At 39.5% G+C, this 18,837-nt stretch overlaps 1 protein-coding gene across 5 annotated transcripts in view; it reads left to right on the top strand.

Moving 5' to 3' along the window:
• LRRC4C (leucine rich repeat containing 4C) overlaps positions 1–18,837 on the top strand; it is a 1,028,842-nt gene that overhangs the window by 86,852 nt on the left and 923,153 nt on the right. Inside the window, exon 1 of one of the 5 annotated variants that reach the window (XM_060764616.2) lies at positions 4,434–4,472. The exons of the other annotated variants lie outside the window; for them this stretch is intronic. The gene's annotated coding sequence lies outside the window, so the exon portion shown is untranslated. Of the gene's footprint in view, positions 1–4,433; positions 4,473–18,837 lie in introns of those variants that run through there. 5 annotated transcript variants of the gene reach the window in all.

Raw genomic sequence — 18,837 nt, 5'->3', positions numbered from 1 at the left:
ATACATTAAAAATCTGTTTGATATAAAAGTCAATAAATACAAACATTTGTTAAAAACATTTAATTACATCAATTTAAACACATTTCTTGTTGTTATTGTGTGTCTACAAGTTATTTGTGACTTATGGTGATCTTAAGGCAACCCACCTGGCACATAATAAATACTGGCTGGCCTTTTGACCCCTTTTTGATTTCTATGATTGTATGATTTATTTGGTTTTTAAAATGAATATTATTTCAATTCTTATTGTGAAAGGGCACAAAATACCCACTTTTGCAGTAAATAAACTCTAAATAAATGTGTTTTTAATTAGAACACATCCACAGTGTTTGGGATGGGAGTTAGAACACCATGAATACTTCTGTGGTTATCATCTGTGTTTTATTCATAATAAAACAGCAATTAATGTCTATGGAAAAACAGTGAATACTGGAAACAAATGAAATAAGAGATATATCAGATATATGCTAGTCATTTTTACTTTCACTCCCATTTCTGTTGGGTATAAATAATCTAATTTATAAAGTCCTTGGTCAGAAGCAGAATAAGCAGAAACTGGGTTTAAAATGTATTTATTGGGGCTTTGCAAAATCCTAATTAGTCCTTGTAAATTGGGTTAAATTTGTACTTAAAACACGATATTTGTGGCATGGGCGTGGCCTGTGCCAAAAACTTAAAAATTGAAACTTAATACTTTTTTTGTTTGAATTTTGCAAACTTGGAAGCCTACCAAAGTCAGTTTCATTTTCAGTACAAGCAAGCAAAGCAAAGCCAAAAAGGTTGTATTTCTTTAAATTAATGGCCTCTCACTATTAGCAGACGGAAGCAGCAGAGAGAAAGCAGATTTTGCTGGAAAAGAGAATGAGAAAGCATAGAATTCTGTGAAATGTAGTTTGGGAAGGTGAGCCTTATGCCAAATAATCCAAAAGACCCTGCCCTAAACTACATTTCACATAATTCTGCTCACCATCAGAAAGCCCCAATCAGGATAAAGGAAAGGTTTCTCCCTCTGTGGCAGCAGCCAGCCAGAGTTCTAATAAATTGTTGAATCTGCAAAGAGTATGACTGACTGATAACAAATAAATAAATAAATAAATAAATGTTATTTATACCCCGCCACCATCTCCCCCAATGGGAACTCAGCTTACATGAGGACAAGCTCAAATAACAAATTACAATGAAATAAAATACAATGAAATAAAAATCAAAACACAAACAACAACATAGTAAAATACAAAAACAATAAGCAATATACACAAAATATAAGAATGCAATGAGCAATCATAATGACAATGAGCAGGCCGCATGTACAATAAAGTGATTAAAAACTCAGGGTGAGATAAAAGGAGCAGATCATTTGCAAAGGAGAACTCATAGAGAAACAGGGTAGTGAACAGGCCTTCGTACAAGGGGGAAGTGTACTCCTAGGACAACAACGTTGAGAGGAGCAATAGCATAAGGTAGTGTGGCTAAAGCGCAATGGCAGAGCCAGGTCTTGAGATTCTTTTTAAAGATTTCTAAGGTAGGGGCTTTCCTAATCTCTCTGGGCAATGAGTTCCAGAGTCGGGGGGTCACAGAGGAGAAGGCTCTCTCCCTTGTACCCACAAGATGAGCCTGTGAAACTGGCAAGGGCAAAAGGAGGGCCTCCCCCAAAGATTGAAGGGCTCGGGCTGTTTCATGGAGGAAGATACAGTCACGAAGGTAGGCGGGTCCCAAACCATTTAGGGCTTTGTAGGTAAGAACCTGTTCCTTGAATTGGGGCCAGAAGATGAATGGCAGCCAATGAAGCTCCTTAAACAGGGGGATTGACCGCTCCCTGTAAGCCGCCCCAGTTATTAATCTGGCTGCCAAGCATTGGATGAGTTGTAATTTCTGGGCTGTCTTCAAGGGTAGCCCCATGTAGAGTGCATTGCAGTTGTCCAGTCTAGAGGTAACTAAGGCATGGACCACCAATGTCAAATCAGACTTCACAAGGTATGATCGCAGTTGGCGCACAAGTTTTAATTGTGCGAAGGCTCTCCCAGCCACCGCTGACACCTGTGCATCAAGTGTCAGCGCTTAGTCCAGGAGGACCCTCAAACTGTGGACCTGTGACTTCAGGGGGAGTGCAACCCTGTCCTGCACAGGTTACTACCCAATTCCCCAGTCAGACAGGCAACTGACCTGGAGGACCTCTGTCTTGTCAGGATTGGTCCTCAGCTTGTTCGTCCTCATCCAGATCATCACAGCGGCCAGGCACTGGTCCAGTGTCCACTGGGCTTCCTTGGAATCTGGTGGAAATGAGTAGTGGAGTTGGGTGTCATCTGCGTAGACATGGCACCATACTCCAAAACTCCGGATGACCTCTCCCAGCACTTTCATGTAGATGTTAAATAGCATGGGAAACAGAATAGAACCTTGCAGGACCCCACAGGTCAATGTCCAGGGGTCCGAGCAAGAGTCCCCCAGCTTCACCAACTGGGAATGTCCCTCCAGGAAGGACCGGTGCCATAGTAAACCGTGTCCCTGAGTCCCATCCCAGCGAGTCTCCCAAGAAGAATATCATGGTCAATGGTATCAAAAACCGCTGAGATATCCAAGAGAACTAGTAGGGTCACACTCCCCCTGTCCAGTTCCCTGCGGAGATGATCCACCAAGGTGACCAAAGCCATCTCAGTACTGTGCCCAGGCCAAAAGCCAGACTGCGAGCAATCCAGAAAATCAGTGTTATCGAGGAATCCTTGAAGCTGAGAGGAAACCACCCACTCCAGAAACTTGCCCAGAAAGGGGAGGTTGGAAATTGGTCTGTAGTTGTCACATATAGTTGGGTCAAGGAAGGTCTTTTTTAATAGGGGTTTTACCATCACCTGCTTAAGGCAAGACGGGAATTTCCCCAGGCCCAATGAAGCATTTTTTATTGCAACAAACCATTCCAACAACCCCCCTCTGACCAGCTTCACTAGCCAGGAAGGACAAGGATCCAGTGTGCAAGTGGTTGCCCTCACAGTCCCAAGGATCCCCTCCACATCATCAGGACGAACAAGATGAAAAGAATCCAATAAGATCGAACAGACAGGTGCCTCGGTTACCTCATCTGGCACTGCCTTTAAACTGGAGTCCAGCTCAAGATGTATCTGAGCGACTTTGCCTGCAAAATGGTGCGCAAAATTGCCACACTGAGTTACCGAGTTGCCAGGAAGCTCCTCAACCTCAGGAGGCCAGAGGAGCTCCCCAACAACTCAGAACAGGGTCTGTTTGTTGCAGACGCTATGCGGGCAGTCGAGAATGCTTTCTCGGCTGTTCGCAAAGCGGTGGAATAAGCCTTAATAGCGGCTTTAGCCCGTGCTTGGTCAGACACGTCACGAGATTTCCTCCAGATGCACTCTATACCCCTCCCCCAGCACTTCATCACAGTCAGCTCCTCGGTGAACCAAGGAGTCAGTGTGACTCTGCGCAGTGAGAGGGGATGTTCGGGAGTGATCATGTCAGTTGCTCTGGCCATCTCGCAATTATAGCGATCAACAAGGACATCGACAGGATTGTCAGTCTCCAATACAGAAAGATCCCCAAGAGACCTCAGGAGTCCTTCTGGATCCATAAACCTCCTGGGGCAGACCATCTTAATGGGTCCACCACCCCTGTGGAGGTTAGAGGACACGGTTAATGTTAAGCAGATCAGATGGTGGTCAGACCATGACAATGGAAGAATATTTTGCTCTTCCACTCTGACAAAACTCTAACAGAGAGGGGGCCAAAATGGGTGGACTTTCTGCCCTAATGCTGGAGCTTTTTTAAACCTGCAGGTGTGACCTCAGCCTGGTGACCAGAGGGCAGATCAATGGATCAACATACACCTTTCTAAAGATAATGCCCCATTGCTTTACTCGAGGCCCATGTGAGAACAGTTCCTCCACTAGCAGTCTGTCTTCCAATGAGATGAGAAGACACATGGAACAGTCCCAGGATTGGTAGTCTCTATAAAGGTAGTTGATGGTTTTGATCTTCACTTCTGACTGGCTTACAGATAGAATTTGGGATAGAGAGATCTGGACTGCTCTCTTTGTTGTCCATTTGCCTCTGTTCCATAATGAGTCCGAAACTTCCACGACCAACTTAATTGTTCTCAACAGATGTTGACAATGTTGTGAAGTGTCCAAAGTTTGTTCAACAGACTCAGTTGTTAACTTATTGTCTATATTGTACAAGACAAAGCTTGTCTTTTCCTGACCCGTCCTCCCCCCTCCCCCAAAAGCTTCAATACCTGACTTCTCATTTAATTTCTGCCCCTCAAACCTATTTCTCTCTTGGCCTTCCGTTGCAGCTAAATCCTCAACAAAGTTCGTAGACACAGCAGGTTCAGCTTCTAAAGTGTCACCAGGAGTGGGATTTTTCACAATCAAGAAAATTCCTTTGAAAAGGTGGTCCATTTTCTTGTTCAAGGTCTCGATTTGTTGCAGAATGAGGCTGAACGATTTTCCGAAGAGATCACATAGGTGAGAAAGATTCCTATGAGTTTCCAACATACTCATTTCCTATCACGACCAAAAGCCTTCCTATAGTAACCACTCTTATTCTTCAAATTCCTATGCAACAACACAATATTCCTGTTTCCTATTACAATCAAAACTTCCTAAAGTACCTACTCACAGGACTGATACTTCTAGTAAGTAAATCTCTGTGCTGGGCTGGGAAGAAATCCCTAAATGGGAGTTCTAATGGTAAATATGAGAGACATTCAATGAGATAACTGTTGTAGCTTTTTAAAAATGTTTTTGTCAAAACATAAAAGAAATTCCCTAAAATCATGAGATGTATGAATATTTCTGAATGTTGGAGAAATGATACCTGATATCTTCTGTCCTTGTATAGAAAATTCAAGGAGATAGGCCATGTAGTTTTTTTTTTCATTGATCGCACAGCCACAATCTACTACATGTAAGGAGTTGTATTTTTAAAGGATATGGTAGCAGCATTGTTCTCTAACCCCTTCATGTCAACTAAAAGCACTAAGTTGATGTGTTGTGTATGTTATGTAGCTTCACAACAGAAACAGAAATGAATTGAATCTTTTTCTCCACATCTCTCAGGTATCAGTGTAAAAATAATGCACTCTAGTATCAATTCTCTACAAATAGTTTTTCCCTTCAAGCTAGTCATTTCTTATGAAGGTGATATTAGGAACAGTGATTGTGGAGACAATGTAAGGGAATTAGGAAATATCAAACATTTTGTATTATAGTTTATTTCATTCTGGATGGCTTCATTCTTTAAAGAGGGGTGTAGGTTTTGAGTTACTAAGGTCAAAAGCTACATTTCAGCTTTCTCTTCCTCGTGATATGAGCTATTTGACAGTGCAATGTGTTGGCTTGGAGTGTGAAGTTTTCTCCTTTGCAGGTTTTTAAACAGAAGTTGGATGGTCATCTGTCAGAGTGCTTTAATTTTGTATTCCTGCATGACAGGGTGCTGGGCTGATGGTGCTCGTAGTCTTTTCAAGAATTTTCTGGTTCAGTTTATGCATGACTCTCTGATTCAGTTTGCAAGGCATACAGTAAAGGTTTTTGCCACACTATTTTGATCTAACCACAAAGTGAAATGTGGTATTGTTATTGGGAGCCAGGCAGAGCTAGGAGTTAGGCTGCAAGACATTTGTTTCTAAAGGTAATGTCCTTTCAACTCAATTGTACACCTGCAAAACATGGACCATCTACAAATATTTTTTCAACTTCTGGAATGATTCCATCAGCATTGCTTCTGAAAAATCCTGCAAATTTCTTGGGAAGACAAACATACAAACACCAGCAGTCTGGAAGAAGCAAAGATCACTAGCATTGAAGCCATGATTCTCCACCATTAACTTCACTGGACTGACCATGTTGCTCAAATGCCCGATCATCATCTCACAAAGCAGTTACTTTTCAGCTCAAGAACAGAAAATGGAGTGTTTGTTGGTGGACAGCAAAAGAGATTTTAAAATTGGCTTAAAGCTAACTGCAAAAATGTGAAAACATACCTTGTATGCCCCCCCCCCCCCCCAATTGTGGGAATGCTTGATTCCACATCTCCAACTATAATGAGCCCTCCTCCACAAATAATTTGTTTCTCTTTTTTCTCACCCAAATTTTTAACCAGTTTTAATTAGTTCTTTTAACCATTACATGTAGCCCGTCCATTGTCACTGTGTTTGTGTTTATTGTAATTTGGCGGGGTATAAATAAAGATTATTATTATTATTATTATTGAACTGGGAAGTCTGGCCCTCGAGCATTAAAACTGGAGGTCAGATATTGCCAATAGTGCTATGGATTTTTAAAAGAGTCATGGATAGAGGGTGACTGGGAGAAATGTGCCAAGAGGAAGGCATATCAAGCAAACCCTTGTCAGGATTGCCTTCCATCTGGAAATTTATGTCCTCATTGCAAAAGAACATGCAGATTTAGAAGAGGTCTCCACAATCATAGACCCACGACTAATAATGATACTCTTTATTTATATTCTGCTCTATCTCCCCGAGGGGACTCAGCGCGGATTACAACATACACAGATAGGCAAACATTCATTGTCTTTAATACAATGAAATAATTGATACACAAATACACAGAACAAAGGTAAAGGCTTCCCCTTTCATCTCCACCTTTTGGAGGCAGTGCATGGATGCCTTTTATTACCTTCCCACCAGGAGCCCCCGGTGGCGCAGTGGGTTAAACCCCTGTGCCGGCAGGACTGAAGACCAGCAGGTCGCAGGTTCGAATCTGGGGAGAGGCGAATGAGCTCCCTCTATCAGCTCCAGGTCCTCATGCGGGGACATGAGAGAAGCCTCCCACAAGGATGATAAAAATATCAAAAATAATCCGGGCGTCCCCTGAGCAACGTCCTTGCAGATGGCCAATTCTCTCACAACAGGACACTCCTGACACGACAAAAAAAAAAAAAACCTTCCCACCAAAGTGGAACCTATTGATCTCACATTTGCATGTTTTTGAACTGCTAGGTTGGCAGGAGCTAGGGCTAACAGTGGGAGCTCACCCAACCCACAGCTTCAAACTGCTAACCTTTAGGTCAGAAGATTCAATGGTTCAATGGTTTAACCCATTGCACCACTACAACCCCTTGGTAGGTGATGGATTGCACCTGTGTCAGTGCTGTCACTGCTCCCAGACAACACCAGAACTCCATGTGAGCTCTTGACCATAGCTGGCACCCCATTCTTACACCAACAGAGGAATATGTTGTTCCCTACTTCTTTCTTGTTGCATAGAAACATTTGCTGATGTCAGCAAGTGGTTCTCTTGATGACCAGGACTTCACATGGAACTCTGTGGCAATCTGGCAGCAGAAACAAGGACACAAAAGGTGAGAAGACAGTACAGCAGGGGTGACACATTCTTGTTCTGGCTGTACCATGGAATGAAGATTGAGTCAGTATTATGCAGACTGTGTATGTGCACATATACATATGTTTGCATGTGTACTTTTAGGTTGCTTGTTGATTTATGTGAATCTCATTTTTTGTAAGCAAGGCATTCACAGAGGTAATATTTCCGAATCTTTCCTCTGGAAAACAGTTTATGTCTTGAGAATCTAACATCCAAATACTAACCAGGGCAGACTCAAGATTAGAAAAGATATAGAAATTTGAGAGTATGTATGTAGTACATGATGATATAGGGCTAAACAACACAATAAAGTTTTCTTCCTGACCATTTTTTACATGCTCATGTGTTTGTTTGTTTTTTGAAGAAGAAGAAAAGGAATTATTTTCACTCCAGAGAGAATTCACGAAGAAATATAGGCCCCATCTACACTGCCATTTAATGCAATTTGAAATTGGATTATACAGCCATGTAGATGGGAACACAGACTGTGGAAGTGAGTTTCATCAAGCCTTTATGTGTATGTGGGCAGCGGGGGTGAGGGGGAATGTATATGTGTGAAATAAACTTCAAATGTGGCAACCAATTGGGCAGGTCTTATTCCCAAATTACAACATATTTGGAAGGGGTCACAAGGGCCATCCAGGACAACTCCTAGCCATGCAGGAATACACAACTAAAGTGCTTCTGAAAGATTACTATCCAACTTCTCTTTTATGACCTCCAAAGAAGATGAGTCCACCATCCTCAAACACGGTGTACTTCACTGTCAAAATTGCTGCAATTATTTACTTAAATGTACTCTTCTTATTCAGAGAAGGATTAGCTATCTAGCCAATTGAAGAGTGATCACTACTTCACTGTAGATAGGATATAAAACTCTGCTCATTCAATTAACGGTGTCTGATGATAAGCACATGCTGAACAATCGTCTAAGAAGCTGGATGGATGGGCTTCCTAGCATTTTATTCTGAAAAAAATACAGAAATAATAGTATCAGATTGAAGTACTATAAGAAACAGGCAGAGACTGCTATCACAGTTAATATTATTGTTGACCTTATGATTAACTATAAATGCATATAGAAAACTATGTATTTATAGAAAAGGATGCTTGTTATGTTGTCCAAAATCTCAGGGTTTGTTCCATGTGTTTCAAGCTCTAATGAATCCCAATAGAGACATGCAGAGGTCAAGGGCAGTGTCAGATATCATTTATTGTTCTGTTGACCAAAGAAGGATGTCAAGGGAAATTTCCCAGATCTGACATAACCCACAGTTACAGACATGAACATTTTAATGACATTTGAAAAGATGCTGTGATTAGTATAAATTACAATTTGCAGTCTTATTGGTTCAAAAATACATTCATTGTTGAAAACTTTACAGTTTGCGATTAGTGTACAGTATGGTAGGAATCTTAATGAAATTCTTTATTAAGAAGAATTCTTGAGATTTTCTTCTGGATCCCTGCTGCCCCCTTTCTACCCATAGGAGCTCATTAACATAGGAAGTGTGTACTTTTAGGGGAAACAATATTTTCTGATTGATGTTGGCTAACAAGATGGAGCTCTCATTGACTGAACAATGGCTACTTATTTTGGAATGTTGGTCTTAGAACTTCTTTGGAGAAGAGTTTACTGTGTTGTGTGTAGGATCAGGATGTTCCCAGCTCATATGTGCATTCTAATAATTAATCTGTGGCCAGAGGTTTGGCGGCACCTTGCTTTGAATTAATTAGGTGGTGGAAAATCAAGCTGTCAGTGTTCAATAGGGAGCCTTTTTCCAGCTTCCAAAGCCAAGTGGGATAACTATAGATCATTCCTGGGCCTCAACACTTTAGGGAGTCCAACTTCAGACAACTTACATGATTTATATTTCCCTGTGAACAGTGATTAGGAATAAATCTCTGTGTATTCTGATGCAAAGCAATCTGATCCAAACTTCTTGGGTTAATGCGCAGATTAGCAATTAGTCATCCATCCATGTTTACACAGACATATATTTGCTTAAATGAATAAATAACTAAATACATACTAAAATGCATAAATTCGGGGGTGGGGTTAGAAATGTGTAATAAAATTCAAATATTTCTGGTATTGAATATTTCTGGTTTGTATTCTAAATGCATGGTTTTGTATATGTGTGTTTTTTAAAGAGTGAAAGAAAGCAATCAATTAATATAACCCTTTAATGAATTCTGTTAACTTTATTGCTCCACACTTTTCATATGCACATCAATGTAGACAGATGCAAAAAGGTTCATGTTTAATGTAAAATTAGAAATGTGGGAAGGAAGAGACATTTAAACGGACCAGAGTTAGATTTCCATGCTATTCTTTACTAGCTGTTAGCTTTCCACTTTATCAATAAGCAGACAATCAGTGGAATGAAATTTTTAACTCACAGAACTGGACTGAAAATGCAATGTGGTTTTAATATTCATCAGAGATGGGCCAGTTGTAATTCTTCATATTTTGTTGGACTTGGCTTCCAACATCGCTCACCACTAGGTGTGCTTTGGCACCGCTGGGAAAACTGATATCCAACACCAGCTCGAAGGCCAAAGTTTCTCCACTCATTAAAAAATGTGAAAGTACATTTTAAGAAGTGTAATATTAATTTGTATGAAGAACTATGTTGTTAATCTTCTTATTGTGAAGAAAGGTCAATGGCATGCATGGTTACAACAATTAGTTGTCCTGTTTGCCATAATGTTGCTGAATAACTTCACCTGCCTATTTATGAGTGTTTTGTCAGTGGAATTTGGCACAACTCAGTCACAGTACAAGGACACCCTTCTGTTCAGTGAAGCACTGAATTGAATGAGAGATCAACAGAGGGATGACTGCTCACTTCATGTTTTCTCTGTTGGAATCGGGGAAGCCCAGCTGCTTTTCGAAGGCTAGGCTGAGGACAGAACCAGATTCCATACTGAGAATAATTAGGAGGAGATGGGTCTCATTTAATTACTTGAAGGCATTATTCAAACCGTTGTGGAGCAACTGCTGTGCTCTATGCTTGCTGAAAGCACAAAGTGGCCTTCTTTTCACAACCCCTGCCCTCCCATGCCAGAATAACCAGGGCAAAAATGTTGAGGAAAATACCTGTGAGCAGAATTAAACCTTTTTCTTTTCTTTTCAGTTTCTTCTTTCTTCTTTTGACTTCCAGACTGGCCCAAATGATTTCCCACTTGGCAACTTCAAACACCTTGACTTAATCCATTAAACAAATCTCAGGAGTCATCTCCTTGACCTCCTTTCTTAGCAGACAACTTTGATTCTAGGAAGATGGCAGAGGAGGTCCCTATGCAGCTTTTTGAATCAGTAATGCAAACGTCTACAAGTAGAAGGGTGGGGCGAGATGGGAGAGATTTCACACAGATGTGGGAAGGATCAGGTTTCTTTACCAAATCTTTGAAATAAATATTTGGAGTCTGAGTTTTTCAAATGGGGAGGAGAAGTGTTGGTAGCCATGGTGACACATGGTACATTCTGCATAAATGTAAAATCCCAGCTGTTTATAACCATAAGCAGGCTATATATAACCACAGCAAAAGTGATTTTAGCTTAAAATTATTAACACTCTTTTAAAGGAGTTAAGCCCAAATCTCCATATATTCTGGTGCATTGCAAAATGATAATTGTGACAATGTTTCATATTAATCACATTCCAAGCAAGGAAAGTGAGTGATGTGTGTGTCTAGACGTTTTAAATGCAAGCTTCATATCTTTCTGCTAAATTACGAGCCTCAAAGGACTGGCCATCTGTCCAGCACCAGGATAATATACATATTATAATATGTGGTAATCAGTACTACATGGACAGAATATATAACCACTTATTCCAGAAGGCGCTTCTTGAAATTATAGTGCCCATATTTGAAATTGTAAAGATACTTGGATTGTAGGAGGTATGTGCAAGACTGCCCAAGTAATTCTGAAAGAAATAATGAGACTAAAAAGAGGATAATTCATTCATATCAGGGTGAGCCAGTGAAACATTTTGCTGCTACTGCAGCCCTGCATCCCTGGCAATGTGAGCTAAGGCTGCTGGAAGTTTTGGGCCAAAAACATGCAGAGAGCCACTGTTTCCCACTCCAAACTATGTATATAAACTAATTAGTTTTCTTTCCTATTTTATATTTAGGCACTTAGACTGTATGGTGAGTTTGTTTGCTTGATCAGAAGCACCAGCCTCCTCAATGCCATTAAAAATATTGGATTAAATGTGATAGCATGAAAAAAATACTCCTCCCTAATGAATTGAGAAGTCAATCTTTGCAAACTGAACAGAACTAACTTCTGTCCTGGTTGGTCACAAGAAACTAAAAATACAAAAATGTGTGGAGAACAAAACTCTAGTAGAGATAATAGCGCTGATGCCATCTGCCATATTTGTCCCTGTCTTTTGGGTGTACGTGGTCTAACTTGGTTCAGTCTTCATGAAATTGTTGTAAAAGGGACTGGGTTACATTAGTAACAACATTTTGTCATTAGGTTCACCTGGAATAGCAAGCTCATTCATGCAAACATAGATCTATTGTTATTCCCAACTAGACTAGACCAATAGAATCATTTGAAAACACCTACATGTTGACCTACTTTCAAAAATGACATAACTTGGCCTAATTCAAAGGATTCAAACCATGGATAAATAAATCAATAGATATGGATTCACACAGTTACCTGCATATTTAGATCCTTTGGAGGAAACCTAGAAATGAGAAACCTTATAGTGATCATCTTAACATCAAAATGTAACTCTGAATTACTGAATAAGAATGTGTTTCAAGTGAAAGTAAGGATGTAGGCATCTTTAAAAAGTCTTGCTTTATTAGAAAGGTTAATCTAGAGCAGTCAATGTAATTTCAGACTTGAAGACAAGGAACTGCAGGTGAAAGAGGATTTTATCTGGGACTTTATTACATGATAGGTTTATTGCATAATTGCACTGGCTTACTTCCATGTTTGAGCTTTTCTTGTCACACAACATCATGATCACCCTGTTGTTGTATTGAATCTCCATCATTATTGGATCCTGTATGATAATTAATGGGGGAAATCATTAATGGTTCCAATATCACTGCCTGCTCAGCTATCGTTTCTGGTGCGATGACTTTGTTCTTCTGCAGTTATGATATCCAGGCCAGTCATGTAGTGTGAATGGGTGTGGTTCTTTTCTTCTCCTCCTATCTGTCTCCAAGGAATCCCTCCACTTTCAGTGTGCAAACAAATAAGTCATCATGGTGTTTAGGAACAATGTTGCTTTTACTTCATCCCCCCATATTGTATTTTATTTAAAAAAAGTTTTGTCATAATTGTACAATTGTACAGTTACAGCAGTGTCCTGCACTTGAGAAGAGTGTTGAAACTGCGCAATTGTAGCCTAAGTATAAAGAAAATAATGAAACAACATGCATATGCTACATAAAATGGACACGAAGGGAAGGTGGGAAGAAGTGAAAAAGTGTGGAAGATTGATTGTGGGAATATGCATCATGAAAGTTGCACTATAGTGCTGTTGGAAGTCAGGTATGGAAGTGGTTGATTCCATAATGGTATGTTTCTGTTTGCTTACACAATATGATTGTTGCAAAACAGCAGGCTGGTGAGATTTTCTGTCTTTCTCACCAATTCAATCTGATTTACAGCTCCTGAACTAAAACTGTGCTATGTATTTTCAGTTCTATAAATTTTGCAAATTATTTCTCAGTTTAAAATTTACTAAATTGTGTACATAGGTACTATACACAGTCACCATTGGTCCTATGTAATAAAATGGTGCTATAATGATTGATTAATTATTTTGATATATTAATTCATTAATAAGAGATAAATATTATTTTTGTACATAAAGTTCACATGTCATGCTATAAAGTGACAGAGGTTCAGATTGTAAGGTAAGATAAAGATATAAAAGTATGTTTTTGTGAAACAATTTGCATTTCTTAAAGAAATAAGTTAATCACAGAAATGAGATGCACTGATCTCTTGAAAAGAACACATGGAATACCGATGTAAATCACAAATCAATTCATGCCTCTTTACAGCCTATAGCTACAAACCCATATTGTTCTGTTTCTTACTAAGAACCATTACCATTTCATGTGAGTACAAGAGTTTTTCTTTAAAAAATTGGAAAAAAACCAACCCTGCTCTAACTTTCAGGGTAACTACTGTTAAGGCACATGTAGGGGAAAAAACTCTCAGCAATAAATAGCTGATATCATGAGAGAAGCAGAAAATTATATACGCTGCAGATATTTGAAAGTGTTTGCATCTGGAGGGGAAAGGAAGTGAGGTCGAGCTAATTTATATGTGAAAGAAAATGCAAACTCTTTCTTCTTTTTTTTACATTTTCACAGTTTTAGTATTTTCTTAGAGAATTAAGCACATTTAGACTACAGTAAGCACAATGAGTTCATTCTGCCTTTCTTTTGATTATGGCTCTATCAGTTAAACCAAGAGCTCTGCTTTTGTCACACTTCAGATATCAAAATAAATGCCTGTAGTCTCTCTGTCATACATCTGAAATAAACAGTAAGTCTACTTTAACACCACTTAATGAAATCTTAGAGGAATATAGCTCTTCCCATTATCTCTCCCCCCCCCCCCCCCCCCCATTTCAACATGTTATAAATTATCCCAAAGCTTAATGTATAGTAAGAATGCAGTTAAAAAGGTGCTCTTGTGAAATAATGGATGAATTTGTGCTGGATTTCTTATATTTAGAGTAACACCAAGATGGCATGACCAAATGAAAGAAAAAGTATCAGAAAGAGAACAATGAAGGGAGGCAGTTTGATTAAAAGCACGGAAGTTGTGATGTCATTTACTATTGGTCAAAAATATTGTGGAATGTTCCATACAGTGGGCCCTTGATATCTACTGGAACCTGTGGATACCAAATTTTCTGGGTGCTGAAATTTGGTGGTAGACAATGATACTGTTCTGCCCCCATGCTATCTTAACTACTTGGAAGGTGAACTGGCTGTGTAGGAAACAGATCAGAGACATAAGAATAAGAATAAGAATAATACTTCATTTATATACCACCCTATCTCCCCAAAGGGACTCAGGACAGTTTACAACAAAAGTAACAGAATGGCAAACATTAAATGCCAAAAATGAACAAAGAACAAATTATCTGAAGCTGCAACAGCCTGGTGGAGGGCAATGACTAGACCTTCCTGGGCCTGGCTTGGATGTGGGTGATGACGAGGCCCTCCTGGGCCGGACAATAACTAGGCCCTCCTGGGTCCAGCTTGGAAGAGGGTGATTACAAGGCCCTCCTGGGCCTGGCCTGGAGGAGGGCCATGAAGAGGCCCTCCTGGGCCCGGCCTGGAGGAGGGCATGATGAGGTCCTCCTAGAGCTGGCCTGGAGGAGGGTCATGACGAGGTCCTCCTGGATCTGGCAGGAGGAGTTAATTCAAAACAAGAATTTATTAACTGACAAGAATTTTAGACTTTCTCTCCTCCAGGACTCTCTATGAAGTTTTTATAAGGAAAGGTAAAGTCTTTGAGATATAGACATAGTTCTGGCCAATCTGAGGCTCCTGAAAATTTATTTCTGCTTATTGTCTCTTTTAAAGTAAGCCATTTTTACCCACGTTGCTGTCCCCACAGGTGCCCTAAAGAAGTGGGCTTTCCCAAGATTTGTCCCCATGCTAGCGCAGTAACTTCTGCACTGCCATGGACTCCCCTCCCTCCCAAAGCCTTACAAATAAAAGTAAACTAATTGTATTGGGTCAGCATTAGGCCTCTCTGCAAGCTTCCTGGAACGTACCAATGATGCACCAGAAGGCAGTTAGTGGTGGTGGTGGTGGTGGTGAGTTTACCTGCTTTGGTTCAAATTTCTTCACTTTTACCTGAGGCATGAAAATCTGACAGGGCCTGGGATATGGGCCCTGTCTGGAAGGACCGTCAGTTTACTTAGAAATACTAAGAATTTCATAATGTCTCATGGTGCACAAAACTATAACATGGTTCTAGTAGGGGGAAAAGAACTAAAGACTACAAAATGAGGAATGACCAACAGACTAATGCCATACTGAAAGTTAAATGAATGACAAAGTGTGCACCTATAATCAACAAGCAGGAAATGACATGAAAGCATATTCCACCACAGCTCATAAAGAGATGTGTAAATCAGCACCTAGTAAGTATGAGTATCTCAAGGTTGCTTCAGGGAGAAGCTTTATTAAACCAGAAAGTGAACCAGAAGTAAATATTTGATAATTCTGTAAAGAGCATTCCTAAGTCTAAAGTAGCCTGGGGAAACATGATAACATCTGCACACATATCCCAAACTATCTGGGGTACAGGAGGCTTTAGATTAATTATTTTATGTGACCACATAGTGTTCACAGTTTTGGTATAACAGTAGATAATAAATCTGAATAGAGCAAATGAGTTAATTTTTCAAGAATTTACCAAAATTTACAAATTTATTTTGTATTATGGAAGGGTACACACATAAGTTGAAAGAAAGAAAGATTTTCCTTGGATCCTTGTCATAGATGTGGGTGAAACATAAGGAGAAAATGCTTTTGGAACATGGCTATACAGTGCGGAAAACTCACAGCGACCCAAAAGGTTTTCCTAATTCTTTGAAAGATCTATACCATAGCTATCCTTCCTCTTTCATGGGTTTTGCGCCCACCATTGCAAGTTTGTATCACTACCCTCACTTCCTGAAGATTAGGCTGCCATGCGATCAGTCACACAGTAGTCTGTCCTCAGAGGGTAAGGGATAACTGCCGAGGCCAGTCCCAGCTTCCAAAGATGTGACTTACATTTACATATCAGCCACATTCTCAGGGGGTAAACGGGAGAGGGGGTGTTCAGGAGACAGGCATTCCACATATTTCTGTTTACACCCAAGATTCTCCTACAGTATTCTATTTCCCCTGCAATATTCCGTATGGTATTAACTTCTTAACTATGTGCATAAACAGCAGAATCAAATGTAATTGTGAAAAACATGTATGCATTTGTTCCAGAACATTAAAATGCCTACAAAAACACTGCATGCAACATGACTTGAAATGATTTCAATAGCCATGTAAATTATAACCATTTTAAAAAGACTTAGAAATATGTGGTACTCTTACCAGTGGAACTGATTTGGAAAGGGGGTTTGTACTGAATTATATAAAATTTCCATTGGTCCGCCCCCCCCCCCCCCCCCCCGCATCTATCAGGCACATTTATTGTTTTCTTTCCAAAATATTTTTACAGGAGGTGAAGCACAGTGTGAATAATGCCAACTTTTTGACACTTCTGCCTTTGCATATGATTTCAATGAAAATATCACCTATTACCAATTAATCTAGAACAAAATATCAGAAGTATTGAATCTGTCACGTGTGTTCTTTTGTTAGCAATGCAAGTTGTATTAATGTTACAGGGAACAATATGGCACAACGTTATGTAAATGTGTTGTGAGAGGCAGACTTACACTTGTCTCACAGTGTCTCTGAAAGGCTCTGTGGGCTCACCTGCTGCTCAGCTATATCTTGATATGCTACTGCATTTTTTCTTCCCTATACTTACTTATAGGAATTCATGCTTTAGCAGTTTGAAAAGAATTATTTAATAACCATCATCTTTGACTTAGCAATGCAGCCCAGTGGGAATTTCTTTGCTACAATAGCTCAGACTCTTCACACAAGGCAATCTATAGTGAATTGGTTCCTGATGAACAAAAAGACGACAAGTCTGCCCTTATTTAAGAATCAAACAGCATCATATGTGCATGTAAAAGAATTTCAACTTGCATGGAAGCTGCACTATTTGGAGGGGTATATGTCTGACATTCAGAAATTTATCTTCGGGACATGCAAGAGCAGGGAGCCTCAAACCTTTTAAGCAGAGGGCCAGTTTATGGTACCACATACTGTTGGGGGATGGGAGGCATAATTTGAAAACAACCTGAACAAATTCTTATGCACTCTGCACATATCTTATTTGTGGTGCAAAATATATATATGGAAGAACAATACAATATCTAAAACGAAGAACACTTTTAACCAACATAAACTTACCAATATTTCAATGGGAAGTGTGGCCCTGCTTTTGGCTGATAAAATTGTCAAGTTAATTAGAATTGTTGTTGTTGTTGTTGTTGTTGTTGTTGTTGTTGTGTGCCTTCAAATTATTTCAAATTAGGGTGACACTAAGTCTAAAGTTTAGGGCAGGAGTGGGTAAATGACCTTATAGGGCCACGTTTGACCTGTGGGCCTTAGTTTGAGGACCCCTGAAAAGGAGCTTTGGATATGGAGCTATGAAAAACATTAAAGGAACTCCTAATCTAAATTTAATATTTGTGATACCTGTTTAAACTCAGTGTAGAGCTCTGAATTATTTGTACATTAGGGCGAAAATCTCAACAGAAACTGTCTAAAGTCTAGCCTTTGTGAAAATGTTTAGCTCCATTGCAAAAATGAGTCTTCTTTTTGCCACAGTTGCTGCAATTCGTGCAAAATGAATTTGCTCAAAACTAGAGTCCCTCTTCTTGGTGAAGCAAAGTACATATGTTCCGAGCATGGAAGCACTACATGGTTCATTACTAAGATGCAAGTAGCTAATCAAGTGCCCCTACATTTTTAAAGGTCCATGCAGCCACTGCAGAATAGCTTTATTCAAAGTGATTTTTTTTCTATTTTTAGTCATAAGGAATTGTGTTTCTTGGAGGGTTGTTTGCCTCCACCTATCCAAATACTGATATCATCCATTGTGTCCTCATATTGTATGAGGAATAACTTTAAGATCTTCCGAAGAGGCCCTGCTCTCGATCCCACCATCTTCACAGGTGCATTTGGTGAGGACGAGAGATAGTGTCTTCTCTGTGGTGCCCCCCCCCCCCCCCAGCAATGGAACTCTCTCCCCAGTGAGATTAGGTCTGCCCCCTCTCTCCTGTCATTCAGGAAGCAGCTAAAATCCTGGCTTTGGAATCAGGCATTTGCAGATTGATGGGTGATTTGATATAGACCAAGAGGTATTTGGCCACAGCATTTGGACTGAATTGGATGTTGTTTTAATGTGATTAATTGTTTTTATATGTATTTTAAAACTTATTTATTGTATGTTTTTTTATGACATTATTTATTGTATAGCACTGAATTTTGTTGTTAGCAATTCTGAGTCCCTCCACAGAGGTAGAGAAGAACGGGATACAAAAGTTCTAAATAAATAACTAAATAATACTGTCAAAGAGTCTTCTTGATTTAAAAATATCTAAAATGCACAATAAAATATATTTGAAAAAAATAAAAAAGAGTCTTTTTGATTGTGAAACATGTAATATTTAATGTTTTTACCATCAAGACTCATTCATTGGCAAACTCTTTATTTCTATGCCATTTGCTGCATAAATATGCCAATACTACTACTAGTAATACTAGTACTACTACTAATAATAATACTAAATACACAGGGTTTTTTAAAAATGTGAAATATATATACTTAGCAGTAGAATTTTTTTAC

The sequence above is a fragment of the Anolis sagrei genome, chromosome 1 (assembly GCF_037176765.1).
Source record: "Anolis sagrei isolate rAnoSag1 chromosome 1, rAnoSag1.mat, whole genome shotgun sequence".
Lineage (NCBI taxonomy): Eukaryota > Metazoa > Chordata > Lepidosauria > Squamata > Dactyloidae > Anolis > Anolis sagrei.
Note: the sequence above shows the minus strand (reverse complement) of the source record. Positions and strands in the feature narration are given on the sequence as shown.